This window comes from Haliotis rubra, unplaced genomic scaffold (genome assembly GCF_003918875.1).
Source record: "Haliotis rubra isolate DU_JTF1 unplaced genomic scaffold, ASM391887v1 Scf308, whole genome shotgun sequence".
NCBI lineage: Eukaryota > Metazoa > Mollusca > Gastropoda > Lepetellida > Haliotidae > Haliotis > Haliotis rubra.
In genome coordinates this window covers 656,326-681,931 of record NW_025766978.1, presented here as the reverse complement: position 1 = coordinate 681,931, position 25,606 = coordinate 656,326, and positions in this window count along the sequence as shown.

The window sequence follows — 25,606 nt, the reverse complement described above, 5'->3', positions numbered from 1 at the left end:
GTTTAGTCAGCGTGCAGAACCGTCGTCTCGTGGAGACACGTTGATGCCTTAATCTGGATTTAACTCCCACAGGGCTTGTGCCTGGCATTCACTTGTTCGACTGACACGGGGATTCCAGCGTTTTTTGTGTCTCGAAATGGAATATGTCATTCAAATGGGGATAACGGTTACTATATGCGGATAAGTAGCTTAGTCCGTTTCTTCAAAGGAGACTAAGTGAGGGGAATCCAGTGTGATCTTGCATTCCAATACAATAAATCAAAACATACTGCTATTTTGAAATTGGTTTCTATTTTCCCATCGTTTACACAGCTATTCCTCGCGATAAATTACATTCTCTCATCAGGTAGGTTTACAGGAATGGAGTTTTGGTTGTTTTATGATAATGTTCAAAGGTAGTGGTCAGTTAAAATCCGAACTCTACTTAATACTAAGATAGGAGCAATTATTAAAATTCCGTTGCGGGAACATATTTGTTAAATACGGGGGATAATCTATTGAAATGCATTAGAAACGCATCACCGGAATATAACTTTTTCTCTTCGTGATAAATGAAAACTAAAAAACCACTTGTTCTTGCTCACATTGAAATTGTTAATCAAGATGGAAACGCAAGAAACAGTCTTTAATCTTTTAGTGTAACCATTCATTAACTGTGACATTACAGGGGTCAGACATAAACGTCACACGTGCACAAAACTGTTACAAGTCAATGTCAGTAACGGATATGGCCATGGGGGTATCTGACGCATGCAATCGTGTAAATGATGTCGACATAGGACAAAAGAGAAACTCTCCTAGGTGTACAATTACACAGTACATTTCCTTCTGTTCTTTACTTTCATTGCAAATCTACTTTAAAGTCATTCACCATGCTGTTGATTTTAAAAGATGAGTATTTCATGAAATTATCAAACGTTTCTTATCTCTGCCATCAGGATATGAAATGGTAGATCCTCAGAAAGTACCAATGTATCTCTAATCCAGTTCAGCCACGACCTACTTCAAGAGAGGCTTACTGGCAGTGGTATCTGACAAGCGTTAGCCCGTGGGCATTGCTAAATGATAGAAGGGGCTTGCTAATGCAAGAATTGGAAGGATGTCATCGTATATTAAAGTTTCTTAGCCACAGCTTGAATAAGTATTTCGGCAAAGTCTCTCCTCGAATGACGGCTAACAGTGTTTGCTGGAGTGGGTTATTGTTCCAGAACTAACTGGGTCAAAGGGAAGAATTAACTCTTCTTCTTACCGATCTTTGACTAAAGAGCACCCCTAAATCTCAAACAGATGTACATAACGCTTTCTTCCTTATTTAATAACGCCATTATGAATGTGCAACTATTAGGCCGATCATGTCCTTTATTGTGTTCGTATTAAGCAACCTGCAGTACATAGAGGGGTTTGTCTAACTAACTCTCAATTCCTAACAAACACTGGAGTCAAGGGGTCGAAGCCTAAACACGTATTCCCCTAAATATTTTATATACATACAGTACAACCAGAAATTATTGAGAATTTAAAGATTGTAAATTTGTTATTTTTTTCACTCATTACTCACGTATTAAATGTGAATAGTAGCAGAACATAACTCCAGATTCAAAGACAGGTGAACAGTTAGTATTTTGTCAAGTCACCATGGGCAGCAATGCAGGCTTCAATGCGGCGGGGCATACTAGAAGTTAGAAAGTCATGGTCCATGCTGTCCCAATATCGGACCACCTCTTCTTTCATTTCAGCAAAATTTGTCAGATTTTTCTTATTGACACTTTCCTTCATAAGTCCCAAAACATTTTCTATTGGATTTAGGTCAGGGCTATAGCTCGGCCAATCTAATAATGTCATATTTTGGGTCCGAAACCAGGCCTGTGAATGCTTTGAACGATGTTTTGGGTCGTTGTCCTGCTGGAAAATCTAAACATTTCCATAGAACACGTGAGCAGATGGAAGTAAATGTCCCTCGAGAATACCTGTGTACCGCTCACTGTTCATATTCCCTTCAAATACACAGAGGGGCGGTGCCCCTAACACAGATATGCCACCCCACACGTTCAATTTCGGACTGTACTTTGGGCGCTGATACAAAGGTTTTTCAGTTTGTTTGGTCCAGAATTGCAGTGTATTAGGAAACAGCCACACAGAACTTTCATCTGAGAAAATCACACTGTCCCAGTTAAAATTTCTATGCTGTAAGCACCAGTTCAACCTTCGCTCCTTTTGTTCAGGTTTCATGAACGGTGATGGAATTCCTCGACTTTTCTGTCAACCCATTGCATGCAGCTCAGTTCTAATTGTCTCCTTACAGACAGCCACAGTTCCTCTATCAATCATATCCAGCCTTAAGTTTTCTAAACTCCTTCGTTTGTTTGGGTGCTGATATATACCGACAGTCAATTTTCTGGGCCTACCTGCGCCTCCCTGGTGTTCAATGCCATATCCATTTGCAATATTTTTCAACACACGATAAACAGTGGACAAAGGGATGCCTGTTCTACTTGAAATCACTTTAGCTGATCTGATGTTCTTGTTATAATACTCCAAAATCAACTTCCTCTTCTCTAAATCATCCATACTGAGGATCACTGAAAATGTCGTCTGCTAGCAAGTAAACAGAGGGGGATAACTCTTCACAAACTAATGAAAAAGGATTAACGGAGTTGTCTCTCTTGAATGAAACCAAGCACTTGATAGCTGGTCAAGGTTGTTTATACTAGAAATCCAATTAAACATATTCCTAAAATTCTCAATAATTTCTAGTTATACTATATTTTATTATACATTTCCTACATCTTAAAAGTTTCGGGAAGCTTGTGCTGTATCCTTGTTTTGAACGATGGGTCTGATTCGTCTGGCTGTTTTGTGTTAATGATTACATAACTGTGTGATGTCATAATCGTTTGTTATTGATAAGAAAATGACTTAAGTTATTTAATGTATCCCCATTATTCGGATTTAAACCATGTTCATAGGTAGGAGGAAAACGGTATCTCAATACTCTGCCTAAAGTCGCTGGAGGGCGAGAAAAGGCGTTTGCAGTGTAACACACGACCAAGCATACCCTCAGCTCATTTCAACAGGGTTTCAGTGTAAAAATGGCTCTGATTTGCTATAGATCCCTATATCTATCTGCCTGTGAGACGGATTTGTGAAAATTGAAAAAGGATATTTCTTGGAAGTTTTTTTCTGAACACCATTAAAGCTTCCAATTGGTCTGGCTATATATGTTGTTATGTCACAGAAGTTTACATTCTCTGCACAACGCAAGGATTAACTGACATCGGAAGAGTTGCGGTGACCAAAACACAGTGACTTCTAACTTAACCCTTGATACATTGCACATACTACCTTAACCCTTTAACAAGGGGCAAACCTAATACTGTGAGTGACATCTTAACACACACCAGGTGGTACCTGAATAGACTATAAAACCTTTAAAACACAGTGGGTGTTTCCTGAATATACAACGAGTGATATATTCACGTGGAAATGGTGATTCACGCTTAGTGTATTAATAATGTAAAGCCGATGAGTGTTTAACATACCACGGTTCGGTAATTGACGCCTCTGATCGCCGTGTAATTGAAAGGAGGTTTGTTCAGCACACAGATGTGTGGGAACCGTATGACGTGCAGTCCGTTCTGGAAGACTGTCCACGACACTGGTTGTCTTTTGTATCACATACTGTATTTGTATATACACAAGTGGGATGTGTATGTGTGTGTGTGTGTTTGTGAAATACCACGTTATTTTTATATGTTATTGCTTTGTGAAACCTTATTAATATTAGCTCAGTCCCTCAGTGTCTACATTTCACAACTTTTAAGGTGCAATCGAATACGTTTTTAGGAGCGTCATATGACTCAAAGGTTTCTTTTGTTAGAGAATATAACACCAATGCCTCAGTACTAAATCACTCGAATGTTGTATAGCAATTTTTTACGCATCAGTGACAGAAATGTCTAAAATATTTCTCTATCTATTTAACGAACCCTTGGTATCATTGTACGTAATCGTTACCAATCACTGGATTGTCTGATACGTTACATGCCTCCTTTATGTGTGGGAAACTCACACACACACACACACACACACACACACATACGCACGCACGGCGCACCTTTAATATTAGTTTTCTGTCTTCCAGTCTATATATAACTGTTTCTTTATTGTTCTCGTCGGAAGTAGACGCGAAATGAAATTCAATCTGTTTTCCATAAATAGGGCATTAAGAATAATTATATCTACTTGCCCATAGCAATATGAGAGCAATCAACGAAATTTGAATGGACATATATTATGTGTCAGTATCATATTTATGATTTTTGTGAATTAGTATTATCATGTCAGTGTGATATCACCGATACTCATGATCAGCTCTATCTGGAATCCTCGTCACCGACATCTTCAATGTTCAATTTTAGAATTGGAAAATGTAATGTTCCCGAGGATTCTACGTTTACTTGAACTTCCAACTTAAAAAGATGAAAGTTAAGATATTCAAACAGGCCATGTGTGCATCTGAAACTGACATTTAACGTTTTGCCAAGTTGCCCTATTTCGCTGGGAAGGGGCACAAATAGAACACATTGACATGCAGCTTGTCTATTCCCAACTTGGAGAAATACATTGCCAATCAGAAAGCATCTCTCATCATTATTTGGTGCATGGTAAGCGTATTGTGTAAATGTTTCAAGTTTTACTTTCAAATCACAATGTTTATGAAACGAGAAACTTCTATTGAGGCATCCATGTTATCATGTCAAAAACAAATACATTAATTGTGATTACTTCCTGATCAAGTGGAGCTTTCAAAGGCATCACTTCAAACGCCCAAACCCCAATATCCCCTGTAATCTGAAGACAAGGAGACCATTATAATATAGCACGTCAATGCCACAGGGTAATCGGTCTTGATTATCTGCCGAAACTGATTCCACGGGGCGTAAAAGGCAAAACAGTCATGAAAATAACATGAATGAATCACCGAAAAGATGATGAAAGCAGGTGTTCTGTGGTAACACCGAGGCTATATGTCAGTCGGATCCCGAAACATAAAACATCAACACCAGGGAATATCCGACAAAACACATTCCGTTGTGACACCAAGGCGATTCGTCTGTAGTCTCTCAATGGAAGCATGTCGAAAGGAACGATTGCAAATGCTATTGCAGTTACGGTTGTTTCTACATGAGAAGAATAAAGAAATGTATGCACTTGCCATATACATTTGTAAAGGCAGTTTAAAGGACACCGAGAAGTCAGTTAAGAAAGTTTTAGAATGCGTAGTGAGTATGCATCCTTCAAAGGCAGCAGCTTATCAGGAGCTGGTAGCTGTTGAATGAAGGACGCTGTGGCTGTGACTGAAACTTTACAAAGTGTATACCGGGCATCATATTGTGTAACTGATCTCGGTACATACACACAGTAATTCTGGCTTCAAGCAAAGGCCACTCACGAATACATGCAGATTACAGCTGACAACATACATCCCGAACTCTACTCTCGTTACAACATGTCACTGGAATCCCACCTCATTCCGGATGTATTTACACTTTCAACCACCCGATCGTCAGGCTTTATATAATTTTTCTCTAGTACATGATTGGTAAACATATTCACAAATATCATACTCTCATTTTGCTTCAAGATCTTACCGTATGTAAACCTGAATGGTGTCATTACAACGTAATTACTCAGGTTCTTCTGCTTGGCACTTCCTTCTTCCCCACCATGGTTCCGTGTTTGCTGTACATTGATAAATATCTCAGTGGGATAGTGGTACAGTGATCAAGTTCAGGCATATCTCTGCAGTCATTCAAGAGGAGTTGTCCTATATTGTAAAGTATACAGTTTATTGACTGGTAGTAGACGGTTTAATATTAAAAGTGTTTCCACCGATCATACAGGATCGTTATTTAAATCACATATAAGTAAAAGTTGAAAAATTGAAAATAATATTGTACGTGATTTGTTTGTAAGATACATTTTAAATACAATTATAAATATAAATAGGAGGTGGTAACGATAACAAATCACTAACAGCAGGTTGTACATTTGCCCTTCCCCAAATGGCAAGTCGAGTGACTGAAATGATAGTGAAGGTGTCTTGACGATAAGGAGCTAACAATTAATTTCTAATGTTCAGATCAATATCCGGTTTGGCACCGCATTGGGCGATGCGGATACGACAAATTGACTGCATTTTGGTTATAAACTAGCACCCTTGGTATTGCAAACAAATGTCTGACCGGTACGCCACGTGCTCTTCGTGCGTGGTGTGAAATTAATTGGTGATGAGATAAAGGGCCGACATGCAACACACACTCACTCACTCCACTCACTCACACTCACACACACACACACACACACACACACGCACGCACGCACGCACGCACGCACGCACACACAGAGGATGCCTACTTCTTGCCAAAATCTCCTCAGATGCTTGGTAAATATATTCCTTGGGGTATATTCATAGGTTTCTAGATCCAAATTTGTTGGTAATGAGGCAGGCGAGATGAATATGCAACTTAAAATACTTATATATTTCTCCACCCTTTGTAGATTTCGTCAAGAGCGATGGGTGACCTCCCTTCAAGTCTTCATAAATCAATTTGTGCAATGACAAGGCATGGTGTGAATTGTTTCAATATCCTGTTGCCAACTAAATTATATCAAACATTATTAGGAATCAAATACGATTAGAATAGAAAAAAACACACAGCTTTATTCAGATGCTATATCAGGAACATATTTCAGTGAAATATATTGAATTGTCTCTCGTTGTTATGTTTTAGGTATTACACATAATCCTGACCATGTGATTAAATGACGTAGACGTTAGTACGACTGTATTAGTGATCATGGGTTGTCAGGACACTGCATTGTGTCAAAAGAATACAATAACGGACAAACATACGCTGGCATGACTCTTTCAAAATGTGTAAATGTGTAAAAAGAGATGAGATTTTGTGCCTCTCATCGTTTGGTGTAATTCCGTTTACATAAGGTCTGCACATATTCAAAGGTACCTCGAATAAATAATATACGGTGCATTGGAACATGTTAATCGCTATAATAATGTTAGATACGAATGGTTATAGAGAAGGTCATCATTATCTGACGGCAAAAGATGGTTCTATTCTGTATTATTCTGTATTCTATTATATATCAAATTACTACCGGTGTGCTTTAGTCCGGAGAGTCAAAATATTCCCTATTCATAATTAAATGAAATCTTGCAAGATTATTAAATGGTAAAACAATTGTATAGGAGATTAAAGAATGAAACATTGACCTGTTCATTCCCAATATTACAATAGCACTATATAGGGAAATTGAGGTACAAACGAGGTCCGTTGAATTTTGGGCTTCTTGTCCTCTTACTGAACTATCACGACCATGGAAAGAACATATCATGTAATATAAGGATGTGCTGTCTGAAGTGTATCAAACTATTCTCTGTGTCGTTGAAGGAAATCAAAACCCTTCCAGATAAATTGGTTTTCAAACATAAGAATATACAGTAAAGAATGGAAAGCATAGTTCTTGATATTCTTTGAAACGTTTCGTCAAACCAGAAACTGATGCCTCTGAGTTAGAAAAAGCACCTGATAATGATTCATTAACTTTTGAATGTCTCAGAATGGTTCTTTACACTCTCGTTTATCCCATGATTATGGGCAGAATCAGAATCAGTTTACCACTCAATAAATTACAAACGGCAATTACAGGACACAACATAAGGCAGGTTTATATTTTCCAAAGATCAATTGCCCGAAGCAAGTGTTAATGTGTCTGTTAATTGTCTTGAAAGACTGAAACCCACACAGTTGACATTCTCGATGGGAAGACCAAGCAATGAGCTCAGAAAGTACACATACTTCAATACACGAACATGTGAATGGCATATTATCATACACGCATCCTACAATCAGTGACACACTCAATACAAACTTATAAGATATTAATCATGGGTAGAAATGCACAATCATATATTCCTTCTCCGAAGAGATGTGAACATATAGTCATAACTGTAACAGCGAACAGTTCAATTCACATTGAAGAAAAGCAGGTGCGCGTTAACCATACAAGTAGATGAGGTTTAGAGTAAACAGAAGAGAAACTGTCTGATACTACATGGGTAATAACGCTTATTTAAACTGTTTCAATATTTGAACATTTATTGATATTCATATTCGCCGTATTTGCACACGATCCACATGATTTGTAGGATAAGTACCAGTTGCAAAAAAAGCCGTTACACCGTTGTGGTCTATCTCACTGCTCCATGCTTCACATTGCTCGATGACTTTTGAACACCCACGAAAGCAAATCGCTTACGAGGACCATTCTTAGGCTTAATTATTATCAAGAATACCGATTTTCAACTCATTGCGTTTTTCGTGACGACTGCGCATGCTATCTCCACTGAGGATATTTAATTTTTTCGTGGAAAAGCATAATGTGCATATACAAGAATCTTAACAAGTATTTCATGATCAAGGGTGAACGATGAGCTCAAATCCACAAGTTTTATGTTTACCTTTGTTGACTTCTGTCCCCTTTTAATAATAATTCCGAGGTTCTGAATGGTGCTAAACCGGATTTCCATTTGAATAGTTATAGCCTATTCATCAGGTCAAAGAGTAATTGATATCGTGGGTACAAACTTTGACACAGTCAACACGAAGCTGATACCCAAATCGAGGAACCATCAATTTTGAGGAAACAGTGGAATTCTTCCTTTCAGACATCTGATATTCATTAAAACAGATAATTACATTTCCTGCTGGAGTTCCTGTTCGATGACCTTGGTGACATTTATTAGTTATGGGTTATTTCTTATATTGTATCTCTGTATGTTGAAATGAATAGCTCCGCTTGTTCAATATTCATACCCAGTTCTTGGACGTGACAGAAACAAAACATGACATCGAATATTCATGTTCTTGTAAATATTTATATATACTAAGCAGCAAAGGAAACGTCAATTTGGAATTTTCCTTTGCAGAAACGGATAACTGTAAACTCATTTAATGTTTTGATTGCATATTTTTTAACAATATCTCCAACTTGACTTTATGTCTTGCAAAGACATTCCTTCCCAAACTCAGAATGGAAGCCAGGAAATGGTCTCAAAAACGCAACGTGATCTCGCAGATGGTACGGTGTTCTCTATGTTTTTCATGCAACTCATGCTGCACGTGCTGTTCACAAGGACCAGTCCTATAAAATGCACCCCCAAACCTGGTTGAAACATTCACATTACAACGTCAGTGGGAACACACGGAAGACCAATCAGTACTGATACAGTACGCCGACGTCTTAACAGCGGGAACCTCCTTTGCCGTAGTCCTTACCGTGGACCTATCCTCACCCCTTGTCATCGGCGTGAACGTCAATAGTTTGCCCTACAACACCAAAACTGGTGATACAGGCAATGGAGAACTGTTATGTTCACAGATAGGAGTCGGTACTGCGTGTCAACTGCAGATGGCAGAACAAGAATATGCCGACGACGTGGCCAGTGTTACTCAGACCAATGTGTTATGAAAAGAGACTCATGGGGAGGTGCAAGCATCATGGTATGGCTGGAATAGGCCTGAACCAGAGAGTGGGTCCTGTGGTGTTCCAAAACCTTGGCCCAGGGAGAGGAGGCGGCATCACAGCGGTGCGCTCCATCGACCAAGCTCTCAGATCCTACGTCATGCCACATTCCAGCATGATAACGTCCGGGCCCATACTGTCAGAGCTACACGGGACTCCCTACAGCAGAACAGTGTCAACATTATGCAGTGGCCAGCCCTTAGTCCTGATTTAAACCCAGTTGAACATCTTTGGGATGAAATTCAGAGGAAACTGAATAATGTCATACCAAGGCCGAACACAGCCGATTTATTGCGCCAGGCCTTTCTGAGAGTCTGGGTCAAGGTGCCAATGGCCTTCAGCAATCGATTGGTGCACTCCATGCTGAGCTGCAGTTATTGCCGCCCGTGGTGGTCACACTAGATACTGAAGTCAAGAGTCTGAATGGACTGCAAACGTTCACGTAATGTCTTTGAATTGTACCTAGTTATTCATTGATGTGTCAATGATTTGATTACAGTGCCTACCTGATTTTGAATTTGTATTTACGGGGTTTTTTGCTGCTGAGTATATGTTCTTCAAAGCAAGAGCCGAAATGCTGAAATTAACTTTGAATTAAGATTGTAATAACATCAAAGTTATAAGCCGAGGGCGATGTCTCTGTCTCTGTCTGTGGATGGGTGTGGGTGTGGGTGTGGGTGTGGGTGTGGGTGTGGGTGTGGAGGTGTTAGTGATTGTGGCTGTTTTTGTTCCTGTTTAGAACAGTAATGGAGTCCCAGCAACCAATGCTTGTAAGAATACAGTTCACAATGGTAGCCGTGATCAGAGATTCTTTTTTTAATTTTAATTTAAATACACGCGGAGGTAGATGGATGGTTTCTATGGTATAGAATCGTGCTGAGGGCGTCATGAAACACACAATACACCAAAAAGGATCTGTTACTAGCAATATACAATCAAGTTAACCTGATGCTTTCGTTTTTATACAAACAGTTAAAATCTCTTTTACAAGTTGAAACATATCTTCTGTCATCTTTACCATCACAGTTTAAGGTTGTTTTAACCGGATTTAGATGTAATTTCTTTAGAATTGCTGTTCATAAGGGGAAATACTCCTCTACATTGTATGGAGATAGCTTGTGCCAGTATTGTTTAAGACAAAGGAAGTATTACATTGAGAATGAAGAACATATATTATTAATCTGTGAACAATATCAACAGTTGCGGCATAATATATTCGGCATATCTACATGTAATTCTGATGCTACATTTGTTAACTTAATATCACTTCAAAACTTCAGTCAGTTGAGAAAGATTTCCTTATATTTATATAAAGTCCAGCAAATTATTGACAGGAGTAATAAGTAATTTATATAAATTGTCCATGGTCGTATAATGTATTTTGTACAATGCGCAGAATTTATATATCAATATGATTGTATTTTGGGCCAGTGGCCTTTATACTGAATAAATATCTATCTGTCTGTCCGTCTTTATGTGTGCAATGTATCAGGGTTAAGTTAGAATCACTGTGTTTTGGTCACCGCAACTCTTCCGATGTCAGTTAATCCTTGCGCTGTGCAGAGAATGTAAACTTCTGTGACATAACAACATATATAGCAAGACCAATTGGAAGCGTTAATGGTGTTCAGAAAAAAACTTGAACCATGTTCCAAGAAATATTCTTTTCTATTTTCACAAATTCGTCTCAGAGGCAGATAGATATAGGGATTTAAACCAAATCAGAGCCATTTTGTACACGAAAACGCTTTTGAAATGCGCTGAGGGTATGCTTGGTCGTGTGTTGAGATACCGTTTTCCTCCTACCTGTGAACATGGTTTAAATCTGAATAATGGGGATACATTAAATAACTTAAGTCATTTTCTTATCAATAACAAACGATTATGACATCACACAGTTATGTAATCATTAACACAAAACAGCCAGACGAATCAGGCCCATCGTTCAAAACAAGGATACAGCACAAGCTTCCCGAAACTTTTAAGATGTAGGAAATGAATAATAAAATATGTATATAAAATATTTAGGTGAATACGTAGGTTAATATTCTCCTCCGTGAGTAGGGTATGTCCTCCATTTTTTAAGTGTTTGGGCTTCGACCCCTTGGCTCCAGTGTTTGTTAGGAATTGAGAGTTAGTTAGACAAACCCCTCTATGTACTGCAGATTGCTTAATACGAACACAATAAAGGACATGATCGGCCTAATAGTTGCACATTCATAATGGCGTTATTACATAAGGAAGAAAGCATTTGTTTGAGATCAAGGGCTGCTCTTTAGTCAAAGATCACGAAGAAGAAGGGTTAATTCTTCCCTTTGACCCGGTTAGTTCTGGAACAATAACCCACTCCAGCAAACACTGTTAGCCGTCATTCGAGGAGAGGCTTTGCCGAAATACTTCTTCAAGCTGTGGCTAAGAAACTTTAATATACGATGACATCCTTCCAATTCTTACATTAGCAAGCCCCTGCTATCATTTAGCAATGTCATTTGTCCACGGGCTAACGCTTGTCAGATACCACTGCCTGCCAGCCTCTCTTGGAGTAGGTCGTGGCTGAACTGGATTAGAGATACATTAGTACTTTCTACATACTCATGTTTAAAAATGAGCAGCATTGTGAATGATTCTAAAGTAGATTTGCAATGAAAGCAAACAACAGCAGGAAATGTACTGTGTAATAAATTGTACACCTAGGAGAGTTTCTCGTTTGTCCTATGTCGACATCATTTACACGATTGCATGCGTCAGATCCCCCATGGCCATACCCGTTACTGACATTGACTTGTAACAGTTTTGAGCACGTGTGAAATTTATATTTGACCCCTGTAATGTCACAGTTAATGAATGGTTGCAATAGAAAATTAAAGACTGTTTCTTGCGTTTCCATCTTGATTAACAATTTCAATGTCAGCAGCAACAAAAAGATTTCTTCATTTATCACGAAGAGAAAAAGTTATATTCCGGTGATGCGTTTCTAATGCATTTCAATAGATTATCTCCCGTATTTAACAAATATGTTCCCGCAACGGAATTTTAATAATTGCTCCTATCGTTTATATTAAGAAGAGTTCGGATTTTAACTGACCACTACCTTTGAACATTATCATAAAACCCCCAAAACTCCATTCCTGTAAACCTACCTGATGAGAGAATGTAATTTATCGCGAGGAATAGCTGTGTAAACGATGGGAAAATAGAACACAATTTCAAAATAGCAGTATGTTTTGATTTATTGTATTGGAATGCGAGATCACACTGGATTCACCTCACTTAGTCTCCTTTGAAGAAACGGGCTAAGCTACTTATCCGCATATAGTAACCGTTATCCCCATTTGAATGACAGATTCCATTTCGAGACAAAAAAACGCTGGAATCCCCGTGTCAGTCGAACAAGTGAATGCCAGGCACAAGCCCTGTGGGAATTCCATCCAGATTAAGGCATCAACGTGTCTCCACGAGACGACGGTGCTGCACGCTGACTAGTCCAGACTGTCTAATCAAAGACATGTGACCTTAATCCAGAGACAGAGCTGTTCCACTGAAGGCGGCAACCACTACTGTAGTCATATATCTATATAGATATGGTCCAGTTGATGTGCGTTTGATTATTAATTTTGAAGAAGTTGTCAATGGACATATTTATTTATTTTCAAAGATCAGATTCCAAGACAACAATCAGGAGAAACGGAACTTAAGAGAAATTACGTTGCCTTTTTAAGATATAACCACGTTGACGTATTTATGGAATGCTCAACGCACCAGTACAGTTGACCATCACACAATTTAGGCATATAGTAAAATCTCTATTTATTTTCAAAGATCTTGACATATTTGCAATTGGAAATCATGCTTGTAATCATCAGCTGAGAGGAATAGTTACTTGTGTTCCTCAGTTTACAGACCCGTGAAGTTCCGGGGCAGAATAGGTCTTCAGCAACCCATGTGCTTGCCATAAAAGGCGACTATGCTTGTCGTAAGATGCGACTAACGGAATCGGGTGGTCAGTTTCGCTGACTTGGTTGACACATGTCATCGGTGCCCAATTGCGCAGATCGATGCTCATGCTGTTGATCACTGGAATGTCGGGTCCAGGCTCGATTATTTACAGACCGCCGCCATATAGCTGCGATATTGCTGAGTGCGACGTAAAACTAAACTCACTCACTCACTCCTCAGTTTACAGCAATGAACAGTTTAACTTCTGTTTGATCACACCATCACCTGACTCATGAACAAGAGCTTACGGTATAGTGGGAATCGTGCAGCGGATGTGTAGTACAGATTTCTTATGATAATGGATATTCCGTCTATATTCTGAAGAGTTGAAACGTGAGACATTTCATTATCTTTTTTGACCTTATAGTTTAACCACTTGCCTTGTATCTTTGTATCAGTAATGGAGTAAAACACCTTCCAAGGACAGAAACTGATACAGCATAAAACTGTTACACATGTAAAAAAGCCAAAATACCATGATAATCGCAGCTAAACACTGAAAAGAGAAATCAACTTTCACCTCTTCTCTACTGATGGTTCATTAGAAGTCAAATATTGCTTGTAGCTATTTTGTACACCTTCAAATTATTTTAACCTCTCCCATCTTCAAAGGCCAGTCAGCACTTTTCCCTTTGAATACCACATGGAGTGATGGGTGAAGACATCGAAGTAATATCATCTCCCGAATCTGCAACGACCATTAACACCCAAAGGGCGTGAGGATAATTCTATAGAGTATGTTACACTGTTAGTTCAGGCCGCGGGTTTTTCATCATCGTCCTTGTTTCTGTTGAATCAAGACTTCTTCACTCCAATAGACAGATTTGAATATAATCCATTTGATCATTTTAAGCTAAAATGATTGAGTTTTATGAATTAACATTAAAAGGTATGAGCAACAAAACAAACTACATAATCACAAGCAGGCAATCTCTGCAAAACGTCCAATTTCATATATACACATGGAAACAGGTAACTCAACACCACATATTATTTATAGGATCTTTATGTTAACCATAATAAAAGAACAATATGTGTATTCCATACACAATGTATGCTCAAAGAGCTACAATATCAAAAACATTCAGATAATAAAAAAAATGATAATAATAAAGTTTTCTTTGCATAAAATAATACAGTTGCTGAAGATAAGACTTTGTAATATTTGCTGTAAAACGAAGATTTTTATAGATCTTTTTATATAAAGCGTCAATTGAGGGAAAAATTCTTAGCTCAAGCCGAAGTTGGTTCCAGAGTTTTGGAGCCCCATAGCTGAATGATCGGAGACCAAAGGATTTGAGATTTTGACGCTGAATTTTTAATACATATTTATCTGCTGATCTCTGGAGCTCTGGATGGGTTGTGTTTCGAAAGAAGCTGATTGAGGAGCCCGAGAGCAGTCTCATGGTATGCTGAGTATGCTGGTATGCTGGACTTAGGATTTCATACTCAACCCTGGCTCTGACAGGCAACCAATATAGAGCTTGGAGTACAGGTGATATGTGGAATCCAGTTGATTCTTTCTCGCAATACGGGCTGCAGTGTTTTTGACAATCTTGGAATTTCTGGTAATCCATAAGAAACGAGTGAGTTTATATTTAACGTCACATCGGCAATATATCTCAGCCATATCGTGACGAAACAATCCATACAGTAAAAGGTGAAAACATTTGGAAGATTAAAACCTGTCTACGATGGACAGTAAAATACTAGAGAAACACATATATGAATATAAAACTAGCGAGCAAAGCTAAACAATTCCAATTAAAGAAGACAATACAGTATAAAACACGGGCTATAGATCGCCAACAACTGAAGGTAGATCACCATACTAGGAACCATGGGGACTTACATTACTTTTGCTACCTGCATTGATCCTAGCTGGATTTACACCATCCCTTCAGCCGCTGACGATTGTAGGAAAATTTAGCCAACAGTTAAAATAACAAAAATACTACGTTTAAAATGTGATAATTTATAATTAATACTTTGAAAGTTCTGGGACTTACGTACCCTCTCAGGAGGACAATAATTTTACGGTACTTTAACCCCCTTTGAGGGTACAGCCACTAACAATCTAAGTTTACTAATCTAAACTACCAATCATTAAAATACATCTATCTACAGAAGATATTATTCAAAATTCATTTATGAAATCAATTTCTTTTAAAAAACCTAATAATTAAATGAAAATTAACAGTGTTAAAAAGATCCTTAGCTGTTTTCACATTGAAATATTTATCCCTTATGATGGAGAATTCAACACAGTCAAGCAAGATATGCTTGACCGTGACTCTCTCATCACACAGGGATACCATGGGGACTTACATTACTTTTTGCTACCTGCATGGATCCTAGCTGGATTTACACCATCCCTTCAGCCGCTGGCGATTGTAGGAAAATTTAGCCAACAGTTAAAATAACAAAAATACTACGTTTAAAATGTGATAATTTATAATTAATACTTTGAAAGTTCTGGGACTTACGTACCCTCTCAGGAGGACAATAATTTTACGGTACTTTAACCCCCTTTGAGGGTACAGCCACTAACAATCTAAGTTTACTAATCTAAACTACCAATCATTAAAATACATCTATCTACAGAACATATTATTCAAAATTCATCTATGAAATCAATTCTTTTTAAAAAAACAATAATTAAATGAAAATTACCAGTGTTAAAAAGATCCTTAACTGTTTTCACATTGAAATATTTATCCCTTATGATGGAGAATTCAACACAGTCAAGCAAGATATGCTTGACCGTGACTCTCTCATCACAAGGGATACAAAACGGAGGATCTTCACCTTTTAACAAGTATTTGTGAGTATAACGCGTATGGCCAATGTGACATCGTCGTATGATGACCTCCTCAAATCTGGATTGACAACCCAAGTAGATGTAACCAATATAGGGTTTTATTTCATGTAATTTATTGATACCTACTTGGGTGTCCCACTTCTTCTGCATCAGATCCTGGATTTAAGTTCTAATGCTAGCTTTGAAATCGGAATATGGAATAAGAAGTGCTGTTACAGATTTGTTGAGTGCTGCCTTAGCAGCAAGGTCAGCCATTGTGTTCCCAGAAATGCCAACATGGCTAGGTAACCAACAAAAGACGATGTCGAATTGGCCAGTAGCAAACTCATTATACAATTCAATAATTTCTATTAAAAGTGGATGTTTACAAGAAAGATTTTTAATAGCCTGAAGACACGAAAGAGAATCGGAAAGATGATTATTGTTTATATTTACGGTGTTTATTAAGATATTTAAGAGCTGTTAATATGGCGTAAGCTTCTGCTGTGAAAATAGAGCTGTTATTTGGTAGTCGAGAAGATATTGTTCTGGATCCAATGACAGTGGCACATGCCACCGCGCCACCCTCCTTCGACCCTCTGTAAATAAGGATTTGTATGTATTATATTTAGGTTTTAATTGATTATATTCTTGTTTATACTGTAATTCATTAGTTTCAGATTTCTTTAACTTTGTCAGAGTTAGGTCAGCTTCAGGCTTCACCAGTTGCCAAGGAGGAGAAGAAAGAAGACGGGAGGGAGCTTTATTTTCCAGCTCAATGCCGGCAACAGAAATGAATAGTATCATTGTTAGCCAAAGAGGTGGAACGAGAGAAGGTTTTTTGTTATACAAATCCTCATAAAGAGGATTGAAGACACAGTTAAATGTAGGGTTAGACTCGTTAGAATACAGTTTTGTTATATACTGCAAGGACAATTTTATACCGCGTTTTGTACGAGATGGCTCATCGGCCTCGACGTAGAGACTGTCAACAGAAGTTCTAAAGGACCCAAGTCAAAGTCTTAGACCTTGGTGCTGGACAGAATCTAATAGTTTTAAGTTGCTTTTGCAGGTTCCACCATAAACGATGGAACCATAATCAAGTTTGGAACGTACCAGTGATCGATATAAATGTAGGAGAGTAGCTTGATCCCCTCCCCACTTAGAATTAGAAACGACTTTCAACAAGTCAAGTGCCTTCAGGCATTTAGTTTTAAAGGATTTAATATGTGGTAGAAACGTTAAGTGTGAGTCAAAAATAATACCCAAGAACTTGGCCTCCTTCACAACTTTGATGGGTGTGCCATTTAGAGATAGTTCAGGGTCTTTATGTGGGTTGTGTTTACGACAGAAATGTATACAATTAGTTTTGGATTTAGAAAATTTAAAGCCGTTTTCAAGACACCATTTATTTATTTTGTTTAAACACAACTGCAGTTGCCGTTCAATAGTATGCATATTTTTACCAGGACAAGAAATATTAAAATCATCCACAAAAAGTGATCCATCGATTGAATCATTTAAAACCTTGGATAAACTGTTGATCTTGATACTAAACAATGTGACGGACAAAATACGGCCTTGCGGGACAACCTGATCCTGATTGTAATGGTCAGACAGAGTCGAACCCACTCGGACTTGAAATTGCCTATCATTTAAAAAGTTGGATATAAATTGAGACAAACGGCCTCGTTTTTCAAAGTCATGCAAATCTTTTAAAATCCCATGTTTCCATGTCGTGTCGTATGCTTTTCCTAAATCGAAAAAGATTGACACTGCATGTTGTTTATTAATTATGGCATTTTTAACAAAAGATTCTAAACGCACTAAATGATCAATAGTACTTCTGTTTTTACGGAAACCACATTGTACATCTGTTATTGGTTTCCAAGTACCAAATAAGCCGATTATTTATCATACGTTCCATGGTTTTGCAAACGCAGCTAGTTAGTGAAATTGGCCTATAATTGGAAGGATCAGCATGATCACGTCCAGGTTTAGGGATGGGAACAATCATAGCATCACGCCACGATGGAGAAAAGTTTCCAGATGTCCAAATATTATCAAAACTATGTCAGACCGTCTCTAAATATGATTCTGGTAAGTGCTTCAGGAGTTGATAATGTATGTTATCAGCTCCTGAAGCAGTATCATGAGCCTGGTCAAGAGCAGTATTAAGCCCATGTATCGAAAAGGTTTCGTTGTAATCTTCCCCATTATCTGAATTGAAATTAATAGCTTTCTTTTCTTGCTGTTTTTGATATTTTTGGAATCCAGGTACATAATTAGATTAGGACGAATGTTTGGCCAATGTCTCACCAAGTTTATTTGCAATATCTGATTCATTAGTCAATGATTGGTTCCCATCTTTCAGATGGTGAATGCTAGAATGCTAGAGCCCTTACCCTTGATTTTCTGGATCATATTCCACACCTTTGATATAGGTGTGCGCGAATTAATCTTTGATACGTATTTTCGCCAAGAGTGGCGTTTACTTTGCTTGAAAGTGCTTTAGCGTTTAAAATTTAAAATTTGTCTAAATTGTGGACCATAGGATGGCGACAGAAATAATGTTCGGCTTTCTTCCGTGCCTTCCTAGCCTGTTGCAATCAGCGTTAAACCATGGTTTTCATACGTGTGGAATTGCAGAGGACTTCGGGATACACTCGTCAGCTATTTTATTTACTTCATCTGAAAAACTGTTTATGGCATCAGGAATATCATTAAAAAGTTCAGGTTGTAGTTTTTCAGCACAGAGAGTTTCATATAAATGCCAGTTAGCCTTTTTCAAATTCCATCTCGATGATGGAGAGACATCAGATGGACTTACGGGTTTTAGTATTGTTGGGAAATGGTCACTTCCATAGAGATCGTCGTTGACTGACCATTTGAATTCACTCAACAGGTTGGAGTCAGTAATAGACAAATCAAGAGCTGAATATGTTCCTGTGCCAGGATGTGAATACGTATTTGAATCGTCATTATAAAAGCATAAATCATTATTTGAAATAAATTCCTCCAGTAATTTACCTTTGGTGTTTGTATTAGTGTCACCCGCAGAGCGGGTTGTGGCCATTTAAATCACCCATGATTATACAGGGTTTAGGTAATTGATCATAAAGAGCTTGCAGATCGGTTAGTTGGACAGCCGATGAAGGCGGAATGTATAAAGAGCATAAAGTTAAAGCAACCTGTAATGTAAGTCGAACTGCAGCGACTTGAAGATTTGTTTTAAGTGGAACTGAGCTATGGATAATATTGTTCCTCACCAGGATTGATGACCCACCAGAGGCTCTATCACCCGGAGAAGAAAAACAGTGATAATCACTGAACCGACGGAGGTCAAAGTTATCTGTCTACTTCAGATAGGTTTGTTGGATGCAGAATGCCGACGGTTTAAAATCTTGGTTTAATAACTGTAAATCGTTTGAATTATTTCGGAGTCCTCTACAATTCCATTGAATTATAGCTGAAGACATTACTCCCTTGGTGGATAGACAGGAGATCTGCCCCTCACCTTCCTTGATGGTGACAAGCTATGAGTCCGACCTTGGCTATGGTCAGAAACATCCATGTCCTCAAGTGATCCAAACATATTATATAGTTGGACCTGGTCATCTGACCCCTTTAGAGGTCTGTTACTGTGATTTTTCTTATGAATTTCATTGTTCGGTCTGGATGTAGTTTTCACATTTGGTTTTACAGTGGATTCTGATTTTGATGCTTGTTTTTGAGAAGCAGATGGATCCTTCTCAGAAGATGCCTTGGTCTGTACAGTGATCGTTTGTACCCTGGAAGTAACTTTAGTAGTGTTTGTTTGAGTTTCGGGAGACAGCAATGTGGGAGCTGATGTTCTAGCCCACAAGTATAATCCGTTTGACAACCTACTGAATTGCATGAAACGTGTTTTGGTTGGGAGGCCTGAACGGAAGCAGAAACAACGGTAGCATAACACGGGCCCGACTATTCTTGTGCTAGAACAATCTGTTTTGCTTCAAAGAACGAAACGTTTTGCTCATGCTTCACTCGTGAAATCTTCGACTGTAACTTCCAGGAAGGACATTCCCTGAATGAGGAAGGATGGCAACCAGAACAGTTGACACAAACCGGTGTTTTATCACAAAGGTTACTGTCTTGGCACGCTCCAGCACATCGTTGGCATGCAACTGGATTGTGGCAAGACTTGGACCCGTGATCATATGTTTGGCAAGTATAACACCTTAAAGGGTTAGGGATACAGGTATCAACCCTTAAGTTGCAATATCCTGCTTTCAGAGATTTAGGATGCATCAAAAGACAAAATGTGAACAGATAGGTGTTGGTTTTGAAGACATCATTATTCTTTTTAACTGTAAAGCGTGTGACATGAGTAACGCCTTGGGATTGCAGTTCAGTAACGATTCAAGTTCACTCACTCACTGACAGGCAACGTCCAATATTACGGACGATGCCTTTGCTGGTATTTAATGTCCTGTGAGGGGACACCTCCATAGGAACATTTGCTAAAGACTTTGTTTTGAGAAGAATTTTGGATTGTATTTCTTTCCTGCATTCGATTAGCAGTGAACCAGATCTCAACTTATTTATTTCTTTCACCTCTCCGGCCAAACCTTCAATGCCCTTTGACACAGTAAATGGATTTAACTTGACTGGGCCACCATCAGGGGCAGACATAACAATGAAACGCGGCCAATTATCAGAGTTTGTGAAAGTTTTTTGTGCTTCATCATCTGAAGACAAAGAATGATCAGATTCGTGTGAACGCTTTTTTAGTAGGGGTGCCATGATAGAAATATATATGATTCACCCTCCTAGCTCCCCACCCACCATGGAGTGTCAACAAGGACGATGCCACATGTCTGTGGATCTCCAACAGATGGCACCAAGGATCCTAGGAGGGTATACTCAAGCAGGAAAATATCTTAAAAAGATAGATCCTACCAGATTGACCCATGAGCCACCGCCTTCTGGCATAGGACTCTAGGCAAATTAACAAATCAATAATTTGTGTCATTGTCAAACATTAATGGCCAAGACCACAGTATACATTTCAATTTCAAAATATGTGCATAAATGCTTGGCGTGACCAGCCGATTGATAGATTGAACCGGGCCAGAATTCAAATATATAATCATACAGCCAAGACATATGATCAATTTTAAACAGTTTCTAAAATTTGTGCATCACAATATACACACACAGGGTTGGCATGACCTGCCGATTGGTTGAACCGGGCCCATTCAACCACCCGTCTAGGTGAAGTTAGGGGCGAAGTGGTGTATTGGGCAAAGGAACACTGTTCCTGGAACCAGTGCCCTCAACCACCAGACTCCCTTCCTCCACCGACACAGGGGCGCAACCCACGGCAAACGGGTTGGTGGACCAAATATACCCCCGGGTCCACAACGGGGGGTTGAAGAGCGCTTAGCGTTACCCAGCACCCACCACGAGGAGGTTGCTCTTCACGGGTGCCCTTAAGAAACGATGTTACACTAGTCTTGGAAAGGTGTGCTGGTGCAGTTTTCTGCGAGTTTCTGATATTACTGATGTAACCACGGGAAAGGAACATATCCCAAACTAAATTAAACTTACTACCTGGCTAATTTGGAATCACGAATAATTTCTTTTAATCATTACAATACGGCATATCATACAAGTGAAATACGTCCACAGCAGAGAGTAATCAATGTGGATTATCTGCCGAAACTCACAGATGACACGAGGGGAAACGGGTAAGCACGTTTAGCAGTACCGGGGAAGCAGCAACGACTTGTTGCATCACTGACTTCGGAACAACTCCTAGGTTCCTTACTGTTCCAAAATCCTACACATACATAATTACACATACAACGAGCCGCTTTCACTCTCTCCAACACCTCTATGCCGATGCTTTCATACACATCAAATATTGCCTCCAACTATTTGATTTCGTGTTTAAATTATATTATCCTCTTCAAGCTTAAGTAACCAGTCAGCATCATGTTCCTTGACGGCCAAAAATAATGACGGTTGAGGGCTTTTTTCCAGATTTGCGAGAAATGTTAACATTCGTAAGGATTGAAGAGAATGTTACATAATACATGGATGTTATACCCAAAGGCGCTTGCATCGACATGTTCCATCAGATAGAGATTCAGTTCATCCCCAAATCCAGGTTTTACAGAACGATGTGTTGAAAAAACCCACACACTACACAATAGAAGATTATGCAAGCAATAAAACACGATAGCTTTCGCCATTATTTGGAAATCTCTTCGAGGGTGAATGGCGGCTTCGGCACTTCAGAAATCAATTTGTGCAAAGAATACAGGCCACTTTTATAAAAAAAATCAAACTCCATCTCCTACTGCTTTTCACGGATTGAGACATCTGGGAGGGGTGAATTGTATTTGGATTGAATTCTATTCAGAGATTTCTTAAGTGGGTTGTTTACAAATCAAACGCTGTGAAAGACATGACGTTGAATGTGGCTATTACTTTAAGCTATAACTAAATGTATTAAGTGCACATGCAATTTTGACATACATGGGTGCATTATTTCTCACTGATACCACGGACAAGTTATTTCTTTTCAGATGACAAAACGGGTCCGCACACTCGTCCTTAAGTATCTTCTATGTTTTGCAAATGCACACATATATAGACAGATGGATTATCGAATACTGTCCGAAGGTTTCAAAATGCAGACAATCTGATTCACAAAAACAGTGACTGACACACAGCTACACGAATGGAGGTTAACTTTAACGAATTATGGCAGCACTATAATTATACATAACCAAGCACTGTATGTTGACCTCCTCTCATGTATTCAATGTGATTTCAATACATTCTTGAAACGTATAAGGTCAGAAGAAGATAATGACACATCTCACGTTTCAACTCTTCAGAACATAGACGGTATATCCATTATCATAAGAAATCTTACTACACATCTGCCGCACGATTCCCACTATACCGTAAGCTCTTGTTCATGAGTCAGGTGATGGTGTGATCAAACAGTAGTCAGACTCTTCATTGCTGTAGACTGAGGAACACAAGTAACTATTCCTCTCAGCTGATGATTTCAAGCATGATTTCCAATTGCAAATATCTCAAAACAGAGATACAATATGCCTAAATAACTGTACTGGTGCGTTCAAAATTCCACAAATACGTCAACGTGGTTATATCTTAAAAGGCAACGTAATTCTCGTAAAATTAAAAGCCCCAAAATGTGCACATTACACAACTACTGATAGGTGACTTAGACATCTGATCTTTGAACAATCAATAAATATGCTTTATAACATCTCAAACGTGGTTGGGATCATCTAGGTGGACATCTTCCCCCAAGGTCTCCATCAACCAATTGTGTAGAGTGTTGCAGGCCTGAGTGATGGTCAATGATTCTTGCAATTTTCAATTTTACAAACAACTTGTGCCTGGCATTCACTTGTTCGACTGACACGGGGATTCTAGCGTTTTTTTGGTCTCGAAATGGAATCTGTCACTCAAATGGGGATAACGGCTACTATATGCGAGAAGTAGCTTAGTCGTTTCTTCACAGGAGAGTAAGTGAGAGGAATCCAGTGTGATCTTGCATTCCAATGCAATAAATCAAAACCTATTCGCATTTTGAAAATGCGTTCTGTTTTCCCATCTTTTGCACAGCTATTCCTCGCGATAAATTACATTCTCTCATCAGGTATGGTTACAGGAAAGGAATGTTCAAAGGTAGTTGTCAGTTTCTGAAATTTTCGAATAATGAGTAAGTGAGTAAGTTAGTTAAGATTTAAAGTCACAACGGCAATATTTCAGCCATATCGTGACTAAAACTAGTTCTAAATTCATAATACATCCATATAATATATACAACCCTGTCAACGAACGACAGTAAAACCACTAGATTATCATAGATTGAATTAAATCTAGCTAGCATATATCGTTAAAAGTAGAACATTAATTTTGGACATTACAATGTGAAAATGGGCTATAGATCGCCAACAACTGAAGGTAGATCACCAAACTAGGGACCATGGGGACTTACAGTGCCTTTGCTACCTGCATGGACCCTAGCTGGATTTACACCATCCCCTCAGCCACTGGCGATTGAAAGAAAATTTAGCCGAAAATTTAAATAACAAAAATGCTACGTTTAAAAAATTTGGTATGTTTAGATTTTTACTTTGAAAATTTTGGTCTTACGTACCCTCTCAGGGGGACAATAATTTTACGATTCTTTAATCCCCTTTGAAGGTACAACCACTAAAAATCTAAGTTACTAATCAAAACTACCAATCTATAAAACACACCTATCTACAGAATATATCAAATATATTTCTTTAAAAAAACAATAATTAAATGGAAATTTACATTTGTAAAAAGATCCTTGACTGCTTTCACATTAAAATAGCTATCCCTTATGATGGTCCAGAGATTAGAGGGACATAAGGGAGAACTAATACATAGACTCTCGGAACTCATTCACAGGACTCCTACACGCATGCATATTCCGTTGTTATGTAGATGATTCATTGATTCTTTGATTCAAACACATCTTCCATCTTCCAGACGGTATTATTTTGTTATTGTGTATTGTCAGCTACAGATTGTATGACTCCATCTTTAAACAGGTTATAGAATAGACATGCGTGTAGCTTCACAGTAATAAATCAGATTCTCCGACAGTACTTACACAATAATACACAACAGTACATTCTGAACGATCCTGATTTCAAGATGTGTCTGGCAGCAGGACAAATAGATGCTCCCCGTCTCAAAGCAAATTGCAATACTGCAATAACGTATCGATGTATGTATATTGAAGGCTTTCCAGATGAGGAACTTACAGATATGAAATGTCCTCAGGTACAAGCTGGTTTACGAAATGTTGTTGCACATGCAGTATCCACTCCCTTCTGTGGAAACACAGATTACTAAAAGTGATCAGGTAATCAACCAACATGTCCACGTCTCTTGAAACGTTTTGAAATCCTCACTAAGACCTCAACTTTCGTACAAATGATAAACAACAACAAAACTTTGAGCATTTATAAGATGTCCTTTGAATGCAGTTTCAATATTGTGTTTCTTCATTTCGATGAGTCCGTGGGAAGTCACCCCTGGCTGGTGATTAGTCCCAGGCTTCTAATGGTAGAAATAGGATGACAATTGGGGTTGGATTAATACTAGACATTCTTCATGGTTTCAAAGTCATTCGTT